Here is a 12852-nt window from a genome sequence, read left to right as displayed (position 1 = left end):
GTTTTATGATTGTCAATGTTTTCAAACATTTTGATAAACTGGTTTAAATTGTGTGAACTAACTACAACAAGTTTGTTTTATAGGGCTGCCTTATTTGACCTTATTTAAATTTAGTTTCTTTCTGATTTATTGGTTTGATTATTGTGCTTTTTGTTTTATTTTATTTTGTTCTATGGGAATGTGCAATATGGTTGACTGGTACGTATTAAATAAATTGTATATTTCTGAAATCACAGCCTCTTCTGCTGATGTTTTAATGTTCCTGACAGGACGGTGATTCTTATAGGCTGCAGGGAGTCGGCGAAGTCTATTTAGGGACCCCGTAACTCTTCCCTTCTCCCCCTCTCTCTCTCCCCCCACTGCCGGTCCTGTGTGTGTGAGGAAGTGTTGCGTGGGCCGAGCAGGGATGGATTTATAAAAGAGTGCGTAGGATTCTTACTAAAAGTGTGCTTATGCCCAAAAGCAGGAAATGGCGTAAGCCAAAGCTAATTCCGATTTATAAAACCGTGCGCACGCAAAACCTGAACTCCAAATCCGCTCTCCACACGCTCAATTTCTACTATAAATGGTCAATGCATAGCACGTCACGAATATTAAATTATGAAGCTGACCAATGGTTTTCCACCGCGAGTCCTGACGGAGGCACGGCATCAAGCGATGTGAAGAGGAAGTAAAACTTTCAGACACTGACATCGAGGTGTTTGTTAGTGAGATGGAGGTGAAGAGCGACTTATGGGACAGCTTTGATGTCACTAATAAAGGAAATACACTGATACTCTGCCGCTGCTGCTGTGGATAACACAATGTGTGAGAATAGAAATCGCTGAACCCTCGCTTCCTCCTCATCCTTCCATTCGCATGCACACATCGTCCAGAACCCCCCACCGGGGTCACGGTAGTATTTATCCATTTAGAGAATCGGACCGCTTCCCTCACATCAGTGGATCCTTGCCTCCACTCTGGGATCTTATTTGGAAAGTTTATTCATTTCTTGTAAGTGATCTCCTGTGCGCTCTGCCCGCTCTCTGTGCGCTCTGCGCCACTGCGCTCTCTGCGGTCTGCGCGCTCTGCTGAATTATGTTGAATTTCATGTAAAACAATAATAAACAGACAAATAAATTTACATGACAATTGTTTACAGTGCGGGAGTTACACTCCAACAGACCGCGTCACACTCGCGCTGTGGGTTTTACGCGGTGTCATTGCCGCCGGTCTACGGGGAGTATGACGGAAGTTGCATGTGCGCAGGACATCAGCTCCTGTGGAAACACACGAGCAAAGCGATGACGGAAGCGACGCTGATGGGATCGGTCCCAGAATTTCCTTGTGGTTAACTCTTTAGATTTGGAAGGGTCGAACATCAAAGCAGCAAACACAAAAACCTGAAGGGAACAACCTAAACTTAACTACTGAAATTAATGGAACCAAAAGACATGTTCCTATCCTGACTCCTCTTCCAGAAACAGGAGAAAAAATGGGTTCAACTCAAATGATACCCACCCCCCGAACCTGGCTGGGACATCCTCAACAGATCTTAAGACACGTTACAAGTGTAAGGGGTCAATTCTTAATACAGTTTTCGAGTTTTGGCAGTGTTATTTTTCCCGTTTTGCTGATATTTTAATTCATCCGACAGGACAGTGATTCCTATAGGCTGCGGGGATTTGGCGACGTCTATTAAGGGACATCGTAGCGCTCCCTCTCGCCCTCTCTCTCTCTCCACTGCCGGTCCTGTGTGTGTGAGTAAGTGCAGCGTGGCCGCAGCAGGTGCGGACACAAGTTGTTTGTTGCGGTGAGTTTGCTGAAAGTAACTTTAATGTCAACGGAGATCACTCAGAAAACGTTCCGCAAATATTAACCTTTATTCCGTCCCTAGAGCCAGCGTACAGCTGTGTGCGTGAGGGTGAGACTGTATCAGCGTCGGCATAAATGCGCGCTGTAATCTTCAGTCATAAGAGTAATACTTGTAAGTAATGCGCCGGAACAATTAACAGAGTCTTCACTATTGTGTGCGTGACATTAAGTTAAGTTGTCTTTTCCTGTTTTAGTAATTGCTCTCAAGACAATAAGGACGGCGTGGATCCCTGCTTTATTTTAAATGAATTAAAGGTATGACATAATGATGTGTTTTATGATTGTCAATGTTTTCAAACATTTTGATAAACTGGTTTAAATTGTGTGAACTAACTACAACAAGTTTGTTTTATAGGGCTGCCTTATTTGACCTTATTTAAATTTAGTTTCTTTCTGATTTATTGGTTTGATTATTGTGCTTTTTGTTTTATTTTATTTTGTTCTATGGGAATGTGCAATATGGTTGACTGGTACGTATTAAATAAATTGTATATTTCTGAAATCACAGCCTCTTCTGCTGATGTTTTAATGTTCCTGACAGGACGGTGATTCTTCAACCCAGTCTCATCAGAAAATGTTCAATGGCAACGTTGGTCCACTTGGACCGACGTTACCATCTCACAATCTGGCCTCTCAGATTGTGAGATGGTAACATTTAGTCCTCCCATTGTTTTGCATTGGCGTGTTCTCACGTCACGTGACTCTCAAGCTCCCGTCTGCGGAGAGGAAAACATGGCGGAGATTCCTTGTTTTTTCAGATAAAAATATAATTTTGTAACTTAGTTTGGGCATAAAAATACATTCTGACACCATTTCTAGCGAGAAATGTGGTCTTTGCTTCCACAGTCTTCAGCCAGTTCGTGCTTATGATAAATATTTTAATAGTTATCACGCATGTTTTTATCGTTGCTATGATGGTTGCCATGGCACCACGGGCGCAGCTTGGTGTTTAAATCACAGTCCCTGCGTGGTGTCCTTCAGTGATCGTGAATGTTATTCATGTTATATAATAGTAATATTTGAGGCTAGATTACATCTCTAATGAGAAGGATCATGCGAGTCTGTTTATACCGAGGCCGGCCCGAGTGCGCGACCGGCCCGAGTCCGCGAGCCGAGCGGCCCGAGTGCGCGAGCGGACCGAGGGCGCGAGCGGACATGACGTGTGGCTGTCGTAAAAACCCTATTTGTAAACAACCAGCCCTTTAACTCGGGGCTGCGTCATAAACACGGCGCGCTTGGAAGACCACGATGTCATCTTCCTTCTGTCAGGTAAGTAGTTTATTGTTTTTAAAGATCGTTACGATCTAGGTTTACAGTCCGAGTGCGGAGAGAGTCCGTCAATCCACACTATGGACGCTGTTCATCAGCTAATACGCCATTGTTAGCCACATGCTTCAGCCCACGGTAGCCTGTGCTACCTGGGAGGTGAATACATGGTTGTTGAAAGCAGTTCAAGACGCTTAGCTCATCATTGAGGGACGCTACAATATAAATATAAACATGAATTTGATTTATGAATGCTTTAGATTAATAAGGAGTGTATTTGTCTACCATTACTCCACAATATCAGGTCAATTTGGTTTAATGTATAGTATGCACTATGACAATAATGTTTCCATGTTATGGAGTTGCGATTCATTTTATAAAACAATTGCTATGTTCTGTTTTTTAATCAAGGAGGATCCAAGTGAAGCTACAGGAGTTTCATTAACGTCAACAACTTGGACCAAACAGTTTGTTTTGCTTGATGAAGAGCAGGAAGGGCAGCCTGGAGAGAAAGAGAAGCCGGGTTGAGCCCACTACCATCATCCACGTACCACGAGGAAGATGAGGTAGAGAAATGATCCTACCATTAAAGAGGTACTTTTAAGTTACATACCAGAAAAAACATTTTATATAATTTGCCAAATATACATTTTTATTAAATCCCCAAAGTACACTTGCTGAAATACAAGTTAATATCACACTGAAAGAATTTTGATCAATCATGCTTCCCTGCTGTGATTGTTTAACTAGGAAAACAACTTTTTCCACAGGAAGGCAAGTAAATTTAAGGAATACATGTGCAAAGTTTTCCTCTGTTATGTATAATGATGACCCCCATCAAACATAATGTTAGCAATATTTACACCTTTTAATTTATACTGTTTATTTCTGTCTACATGTGTGAATTTGCCTTCATTAGTTTCAGAAAAGAGCGATGATGTATCGGTCAGTGGGCGGCAGCACGAGACTCCGCAAACTAGTCTGTAAGCAAAGCAGACGAAGGCATCGAGGTTGCGGCCTGCCATCATTGTTATTTTGCTTAAGGGACTGAATATGTTTCATGTAGAAATATTAGCATTTCCCTTATATCTACCAAAACTGCTTGTTTCACAGACTGCAGTTTTGTTTTGATCCGATGTGGTGTGCAAATACAACCGTATCTGCAATGGGTTGTGGGGCATTAACATTTGTAACTCTAATTTTGTTTTGACAGACTGTGAAAAGAACGTTGAGAACATCACCACTCTACAGGAAGACACAGTCCAGTAATGGGTGTCAGAAGTTCAGTAGTGAACGACAGGTACTGTGGAAAAATATGTGTCATTGTTGTACAATGTCCTTTGACTCTGTTTAAACAAGGTCAACACAAAAAGGTTTGATTGTAAACTGATATCGGTATGAATTCATGTTATTCTCCTCGTCAAAAGAAACAAACAATCCAAATTACCTGCAGAAAGCCCTTGATGGACGCTTCAGCTGCATCGTCAGACTGGTGAGACAGCAAGATGCCAACTTTAATGCCAATTTATTTGTGTAACATTCTGTGACCAAATGTATAGATAACTTTTTGTAGATTGTAAAAATAGATAACCCATTTATTACAAAAAAACTACACTAGAATTATCGCACTGCGTTGTATGACTCCGCTAACCAGAGCAGTGTCCGTCTACATATTTCTACATATTTTCTCTCATATAAATGACACTGTATCTCTTGACAACTGAAACCATAAGATGAGGTCAGTGTGGCCTTGACCTTTTTACTTTAAGACAAATACAAAGTTAGACAATCCGAAAACATGCAGTTATGCCTCCGGCGACTCGCTATTGCAGAGGCATTAAAACCGTAGTGTAGTAGATTGGATTTTATTGGTGTTACATTGGACATCTTGTATGGGTACACCAAAAAATATATTTGGTTTCACATTCTAGATGGCAATAAGCAGAGTCATCAACTCAGGAAAAATATTTCTGTAGAAAAGAAAGCCTTGTATGTGTGTATGTATACATACACACAAATGCACAATTGAGACGTTTTTGTCTTTTATCATATATTCTCAGGCAGTACTGATGCATTTACTGAGAGGGGACGTGAGGGCCTACTCTGCGTGCTCAGAGTTCAAGCCCAGCAGGCTGCAGCGGGCCTGACATATTCTGGAACAGCAGCACAGTCTTTGGATGACTCCTCTGAAGATGAAAACATGGCGAGGTACTTCTCCACTGATGAAGAACTGTGAGGGCTGTGATTAGCTACACTCTCTTGCTACAAGGCTACTCATGCTACTCCCTGGCAGCCTTAGGAAGGCATTAGCTTGCTGTGTGGTAGCTGTTAGCTTCAGCATTTTTAGTTTTTAGTGGCCTGTCTGACGTTTATGTTAAAAAAAAATCAGAGGGAACCATCTTCATAATTTAACACTATGGTTTGTTTGTGTCCTTCAGTTCTTCTCAAGAGAAGCAGTACAGGTGTGCCTCAGCTCCACGGTCCCTCCTGCAGCCTCCGCTCCTGATGCTAACCTCATGTCTCCATCACACCAAGCAGCAGACCTGGATTGACAGACCTTTCTCCAGAGCTGCCCCCTCCCTCTGAAACCCCCCTCTCCAAAACACTATTTGTGTAGTTTTTAAAGTATTTTTTGCATGAGAATTGTTGATCATAACATTTCCAGCAGATGCCTTAATATAATGTTTGTGCACAATAAATGACATTGATCATAACATAATGGTATTTCCTTGCACTTCTACACCATGATATTGTCAGATAAGATGCTGATTACATTAAAGCAGTGAATGCTCTGCTTTAAGCAACATAAACACACAATGATTCAATGGATCTGAAGTAGAATGGGCACATTACATTCTGTAGAGAATGCCTCAGTTATGGAAGTCAGAAAATAACTTTCTTTATCTGAGGTTCCAGTCATTTATAGTCACAGCAAAGCACACAGGTCTGGTTGTCTAAGTGGCGCCCATATCATATTGTTTAAGATGTGTAACATCAAGTTTGTGTTTCAGTGCAAAATTAGTCATTAGTCAAGAGTTCACCTTCTTCTTTACACTAAAATTAGGTGACCCAGATGTTTCACAATGCAATCTGATAAGGTCTTATGAGAAACATTCTTAACATTAAAGAAATCAACACAGAGGATAGCAATAACTGTTTGACTTTAATCCGTAGCTGATAATCAGCGGCCTGACTTATTCAAACACATTAATACTACAATGAATAAGGCAGGGGTTTTCCATCAGAAATCATTTCTGGGACATTAATTTAAAAGATCTCCAGTATAAGCAAATGTATTCTAAAATTGGTTTATATCCAAGTGTGAGGCTGTCCTGGCACATGGAAATAAGATATATATATATTGTTTGTATTAGCTTTCCCTCAGTTTAGTACTTGCACTTCTTGAAAAGCTCTATATAAATAAGATGTATTAATGTTTATACATTGCCCTCTAGTATATGTTTTCCTAAAAGTCACTGTAGATACAGAAATAACAGTATGGTTCAGGTGACAGTAAGTGGAAGCTGAAGGTAATTTCCATGTGCTCAAGAGAAACATAACGTGACGATATAGTTGATTTCTGATAGAAGGCCCTGCCTCATTCATTGTAGTATTAATGTGTTTGAATAAGTCAGGCTGCCGATTACCAGCTACTGATTAAAGTCAAACAGATATTGCTATCCTCTGTGTTGATTTCTTTAATGTTAAGAATGTTTCTCATAAGACCTTATCAGATTGCATTGTGAAACATCTGGGTCACCTAATTTTAGTGTAAACAAGATGGTGAACTCTTGACTAATGACTAATTTTGCACTGAAACACAAACTTGATGTTACACATCTTAAACAATGATATGGGCGCCACTTAGACAACCAGACCTGTGTGCTTTGCTGTGACTATAAATGGCTGGAACCTCAGATAAAGAAAGTTATTTTCTGACTTCCATAACTGAGGCATTCTCTACAGAATGTAATGTGCCCATTCTACTTCAGATCCATTGAATCATTGTGTGTTTATGTTGCTTAAAGCAGAGCATTCACTGCTTTAATGAAATCAGCATCTTATCTGACAATATCATGGTGTAGAAGTGCAAGGAAATACCATTATGTTATGATCAATGTCATTTATTGTGCACAAACATTATATTAAGGCATCTGCTGGAAATGTTATGATCAACGATTCTCATGCAAAAAATACTTTAAAAACTACACAAATAGTGTTTTGGAGAGGGGGGTTTCAGAGGGAGGGGGCAGCTCTGGAGAAAGGTCTGTCAATCCAGGTCTGCTGCTTGGTGTGATGGAGACATGAGGTTAGCATCAGGAGCGGAGGCTGCAGGAGGGACCGTGGAGCTGAGGCACACCTGTACTGCTTCTCTTGAGAAGAACTGAAGGACACAAACAAACCATAGTGTTAAATTATGAAGATGGTTCCCTCTGATTTTTTTTTAACATAAACGTCAGACAGGCCACTAAAAACTAAAAATGCTGAAGCTAACAGCTACCACACAGCAAGCTAATGCCTTCCTAAGGCTGCCAGGGAGTAGCATGAGTAGCCTTGTAGCAAGAGAGTGTAGCTAATCACAGCCCTCACAGTTCTTCATCAGTGGAGAAGTACCTCGCCATGTTTTCATCTTCAGAGGAGTCATCCAAAGACTGTGCTGCTGTTCCAGAATATGTCAGGCCCGCTGCAGCCTGCTGGGCTTGAACTCTGAGCACGCAGAGTAGGCCCTCACGTCCCCTCTCAGTAAATGCATCAGTACTTCCTGAGAATATATGATAAAAGACAAAAACGTCTCAATTGTGCGTTTGTATACATACACACATACAAGGCTTTCTTTTCTACAGAAATATTTTTCCTGAGTTGATGACTCTGCTTATTGCCATCTAGAATGTGAAACCAAATATATTTTTTGGTGTACCCATACAAGATGTCCAATGTAACACCAATAAAATCCAATCTACTACACTACGGTTTTAATGCCTCTGCAATAGCGAGTCGCCGGAGGCATAACTGCATGTTTTCGGATTGTCTAACTTTGTATTTGTCTTAAAGTAAAAAGGTCAAGGCCACACTGACCTCATCTTATGGTTTCAGTTGTCAAGAGATACAGTGTCATTTATATGAGAGAAAATATGTAGAAATATGTAGACGGACACTGCTCTGGTTAGCGGAGTCATACAACGCAGTGCGATAATTCTAGTGTAGTTTTTTTGTAATAAATGGGTTATCTATTTTTACAATCTACAAAAAGTTATCTATACATTTGGTCACAGAATGTTACACAAATAAATTGGCATTAAAGTTGGCATCTTGCTGTCTCACCAGTCTGACGATGCAGCTGAAGCGTCCATCAAGGGCTTTCTGCAGGTAATTTGGATTGTTTGTTTCTTTTGACGAGGAGAATAACATGAATTCATACCGATATCAGTTTACAATCAAACCTTTTTGTGTTGACCTTGTTTAAACAGAGTCAAAGGACATTGTACAACAATGACACATATTTTTCCACAGTACCTGTCGTTCACTACTGAACTTCTGACACCCATTACTGGACTGTGTCTTCCTGTAGAGTGGTGATGTTCTCAACGTTCTTTTCACAGTCTGTCAAAACAAAATTAGAGTTACAAATGTTAATGCCCCACAACCCATTGCAGATACGGTTGTATTTGCACACCACAACGGATCAAAACAAAACTGCAGTCTGTGAAACAAGCAGTTTTGGTAGATATAAGGGAAATGCTAATATTTCTACATGAAACATATTCAGTCCCTTAAGCAAAATAACAATGATGGCAGGCCGCAACCTCGATGCCTTCGTCTGCTTTGCTTACAGACTAGTTTGCGGAGTCTCGTGCTGCCGCCCACTGACCGATACATCATCGCTCTTTTCTGAAACTAATGAAGGCAAATTCACACATGTAGACAGAAATAAACAGTATAAATTAAAAGGTGTAAATATTGCTAACATTATGTTTGATGGGGGTCATCATTATACATAACAGAGGAAAACTTTGCACATGTATTCCTTAAATTTACTTGCCTTCCTGTGGAAAAAGTTGTTTTCCTAGTTAAACAATCACAGCAGGGAAGCATGATTGATCAAAATTCTTTCAGTGTGATATTAACTTGTATTTCAGCAAGTGTACTTTGGGGATTTAATAAAAATGTATATTTGGCAAATTATATAAAATGTTTTTTCTGGTATGTAACTTAAAAGTACCTCTTTAATGGTAGGATCATTTCTCTCCCTCATCTTCCTCGTGGTACGTGGATGATGGTAGTGGGCTCAACCCGGCTTCTCTTTCTCTCCAGGCTGCCCTTCCTGCTCTTCATCAAGCAAAACAAACTGTTTGGTCCAAGTTGTTGACGTTAATGAAACTCCTGTAGCTTCACTTGGATCCTCCTTGATTAAAAAACAGAACATAGCAATTGTTTTATAAAATGAATCGCAACTCCATAACATGGAAACATTATTGTCATAGTGCATACTATACATTAAACCAAATTGACCTGATATTGTGGAGTAATGGTAGACAAATACACTCCTTATTAATCTAAAGCATTCATAAATCAAATTCATGTTTATATTTATATTGTAGCGTCCCTCAATGATGAGCTAAGCGTCTTGAACTGCTTTCAACAACCATGTATTCACCTCCCAGGTAGCACAGGCTACCGTGGGCTGAAGCATGTGGCTAACAATGGCGTATTAGCTGATGAACAGCGTCCATAGTGTGGATTGACGGACTCTCTCCGCACTCGGACTGTAAACCTAGATCGTAACGATCTTTAAAAACAATAAACTACTTACCTGACAGAAGGAAGATGACATCGTGGTCTTCCAAGCGCGCCGTGTTTATGACGCAGCCCCGAGTTAAAGGGCTGGTTGTTTACAAATAGGGTTTTTACGACAGCCACACGTCATGTCCGCTCGCGCCCTCGGTCCGCTCGCGCACTCGGGCCGCTCGGCTCGCGCCGCTCGGGCCGCTCGGCTCGCGCCACTCGGGCCGGTCGCGCACTCGGGCCGGCCTCGGTATAAACAGACTCGCATGATCCTTCTCATTAGAGATGTAATCTAGCCTCAAATATTACTATTATATAACATGAATAACATTCACGATCACTGAAGGACACCACGCAGGGACTGTGATTTAAACACCAAGCTGCGCCCGTGGTGCCATGGCAACCATCATAGCAACGATAAAAACATGCGTGATAACTATTAAAATATTTATCATAAGCACGAACTGGCTGAAGACTGTGGAAGCAAAGAGCACATTTCTCGCTAGAAATGGTGTCAGAATGTATTTTTATGCCCAAACTAAGTTACAAAATTATATTTTTATCTGAAAAAACAAGGAATCTCCGCCATGTTTTCCTCTCCGCAGACGGGAGCTTGAGAGTCACGTGACGTGAGAACACGCCAATGCAAAACAATGGGAGGACTAAATGTTACCATCTCACAATCTGAGAGGCCAGATTGTGAGATGGTAACGTCGGTCCAAGTGGACCAACGTTACCATTGAACATTTTCTGATGAGACTGGGTTGTGATTCTTATAGGCTGCAGGGAGTCGGCGAAGTCTATTTAGGGACCCCCTAACTCTTCCCTTCTCCCCCTCTCTCTCTCCCCCCACTGCCGGTCCTGTGTGTGTGAGGAAGTGTTGCGTGGGCCGAGCAGGGATGGATTTATAAAAGAGTGCGTAGGATTCTTACTAAAAGTGTGCTTATGCCCAAAAGCAGGAAATGGCGTAAGCCAAAGCTAATTCCGATTTATAAAACCGTGCGCACGCAAAACCTGAACTCCAAATCCGCTCTCCACACGCTCAATTTCTACTATAAATGGTCAATGCATAGCACGTCACGAATATTAAATTATGAAGCTGACCAATGGTTTTCCACCGCGAGTCCTGACGGAGGCACGGCATCAAGCGATGTGAAGAGGAAGTAAAACTTTCAGACACTGACATCGAGGTGTTTGTTAGTGAGATGGAGGTGAAGAGCGACTTATGGGACAGCTGTGATGTCACTAATAAAGGAAATACACTGATACTCTGCCGCTGCTGCTGTGGATAACACAATGTGTGAGAATAGAAATCGCTGAACCCTCGCTTACTCCTCATCCTTCCATTCGCATGCACACATCGTCCAGAACCCCCCACCGGGGTCACGGTAGTATTTATCCATTTAGAGAATCGGACCGCTTCCCTCACATCAGTGGATCCTTGCCTCCACTCTGGGATCTTATTTGGAAAGTTTATTCATTTCTTGTAAGTGATCTCCTGTGCGCTCTGCCCGCTCTCTGTGCGCTCTGCGCCACTGCGCTCTCTGCGGTCTGCGCGCTCTGCTGAATTATGTTGAATTTCATTTAAAACAATAATAAACAGACAAATAAATTTACATGACAATTGTTTACAGTGCGGGAGTTACACTCCAACAGAACGCATCACACTCGCGCTGTGGGTTTTACGCGGTGTCATTGCCGCCGGTCTACGGGGAGTATGACGGAAGTTGCATGTGCGCAGGACATCAGCTCCTGTGGAAACACACGAGCAAAGCGATGACGGAAGCGACGCTGATGGGATCGGTCCCAGAATTTCCTTGTGGTTAACTCTTTAGATTTGGAAGGGTCGAACATCAAAGCAGCAAACACAAAAACCTGAAGGGAACAACCTAAACTTAACTACTGAAATTAATGGAACCAAAAGACATGTTCCTATCCTGACTCCTCTTCCAGAAACAGGAGAAAAAATGGGTTCAACTCAAATGATACCCACCCCCCGAACCTGGCTGGGACATCCTCAACAGATCTTAAGACACGTTACAAGTGTAAGGGGTCAATTCTTAATACAGTTTTCGAGTTTTGGCAGTGTTATTTTTCCCGTTTTGCTGATATTTTAATTCATCCGACAGGACAGTGATTCCTATAGGCTGCGGGGATTTGGCGACGTCTATTAAGGGACACCGTAGCGCTCCCTCTCGCCCTCGCCCTCTCTCCACTGCCGGTCCTGTGTGTGTGAGTAAGTGCAGCGTGGCCGCAGCAGGTGCGGACACAAATTGTTTGTTGCGGTGAGTTTGCTGAAAGTAACTTTAATGTCAACGGAGATCACTCAGAAAACGTTCCGCAAATATTAACCTTTATTCCGTCCCTAGAGCCAGCGTACAGCTGTGTGCGTGAGGGTGAGACTGTATCAGCGTCGGCATAAATGCGCGCTGTAATCTTCAGTCATAAGAGTAATACTTGTAAGTAATGCGCCGGAACAATTAACAGAGTCTTCACTATTGTGTGCGTGACATTAAGTTAAGTTGTCTTTTCCTGTTTTAGTAATTGCTCTCAAGACAATAAGGACGGCGTGGATCCCTGCTTTATTTTAAATGAATTAAAGGTATGACATAATGATGTGTTTTATGATTGTCAATGTTTTCAAACATTTTGATAAACTGGTTTAAATTGTGTGAACTAACTACAACAAGTTTGTTTTATAGGGCTGCCTTATTTGACCTTATTTAAATTTAGTTTCTTTCTGATTTATTGGTTTGATTATTGTGCTTTTTGTTTTATTTTATTTTGTTCTATGGGAATGTGCAATATGGTTGACTGGTACGTATTAAATAAATTGTATATTTCTGAAATCACAGCCTCTTCTGCTGATGTTTTAATGTTCCTGACAGGACGGTGATTCTTATAGGCTGCAGGGAGTCGGCGAAGTCTATTTAGGGACCCCGTAACTCT

At 41.5% G+C, this 12852-nt stretch overlaps 1 long non-coding RNA gene across 1 annotated transcript; it reads left to right on the top strand.

Annotated features, from left to right (window-relative positions):
• The first annotated feature begins 3049 nt into the window (after positions 1–3049).
• On the top strand, positions 3050–4420 carry LOC128443822 (uncharacterized). Its single transcript, XR_008339064.1, has 3 exons — positions 3050–3123; positions 3532–3714; positions 4334–4420. It is a non-coding gene; the product is annotated as an uncharacterized LOC128443822 (long non-coding RNA).
• Positions 4421–12852: the final 8432 nt, after the last annotated feature.

Source organism: Pleuronectes platessa, chromosome 1 (genome assembly GCF_947347685.1).
Source record: "Pleuronectes platessa chromosome 1, fPlePla1.1, whole genome shotgun sequence".
In the NCBI taxonomy this organism is placed as follows: Eukaryota; Metazoa; Chordata; class Actinopteri; order Pleuronectiformes; family Pleuronectidae; genus Pleuronectes; species Pleuronectes platessa.
This window is presented reverse-complemented; position numbering and strand designations above follow the sequence as displayed.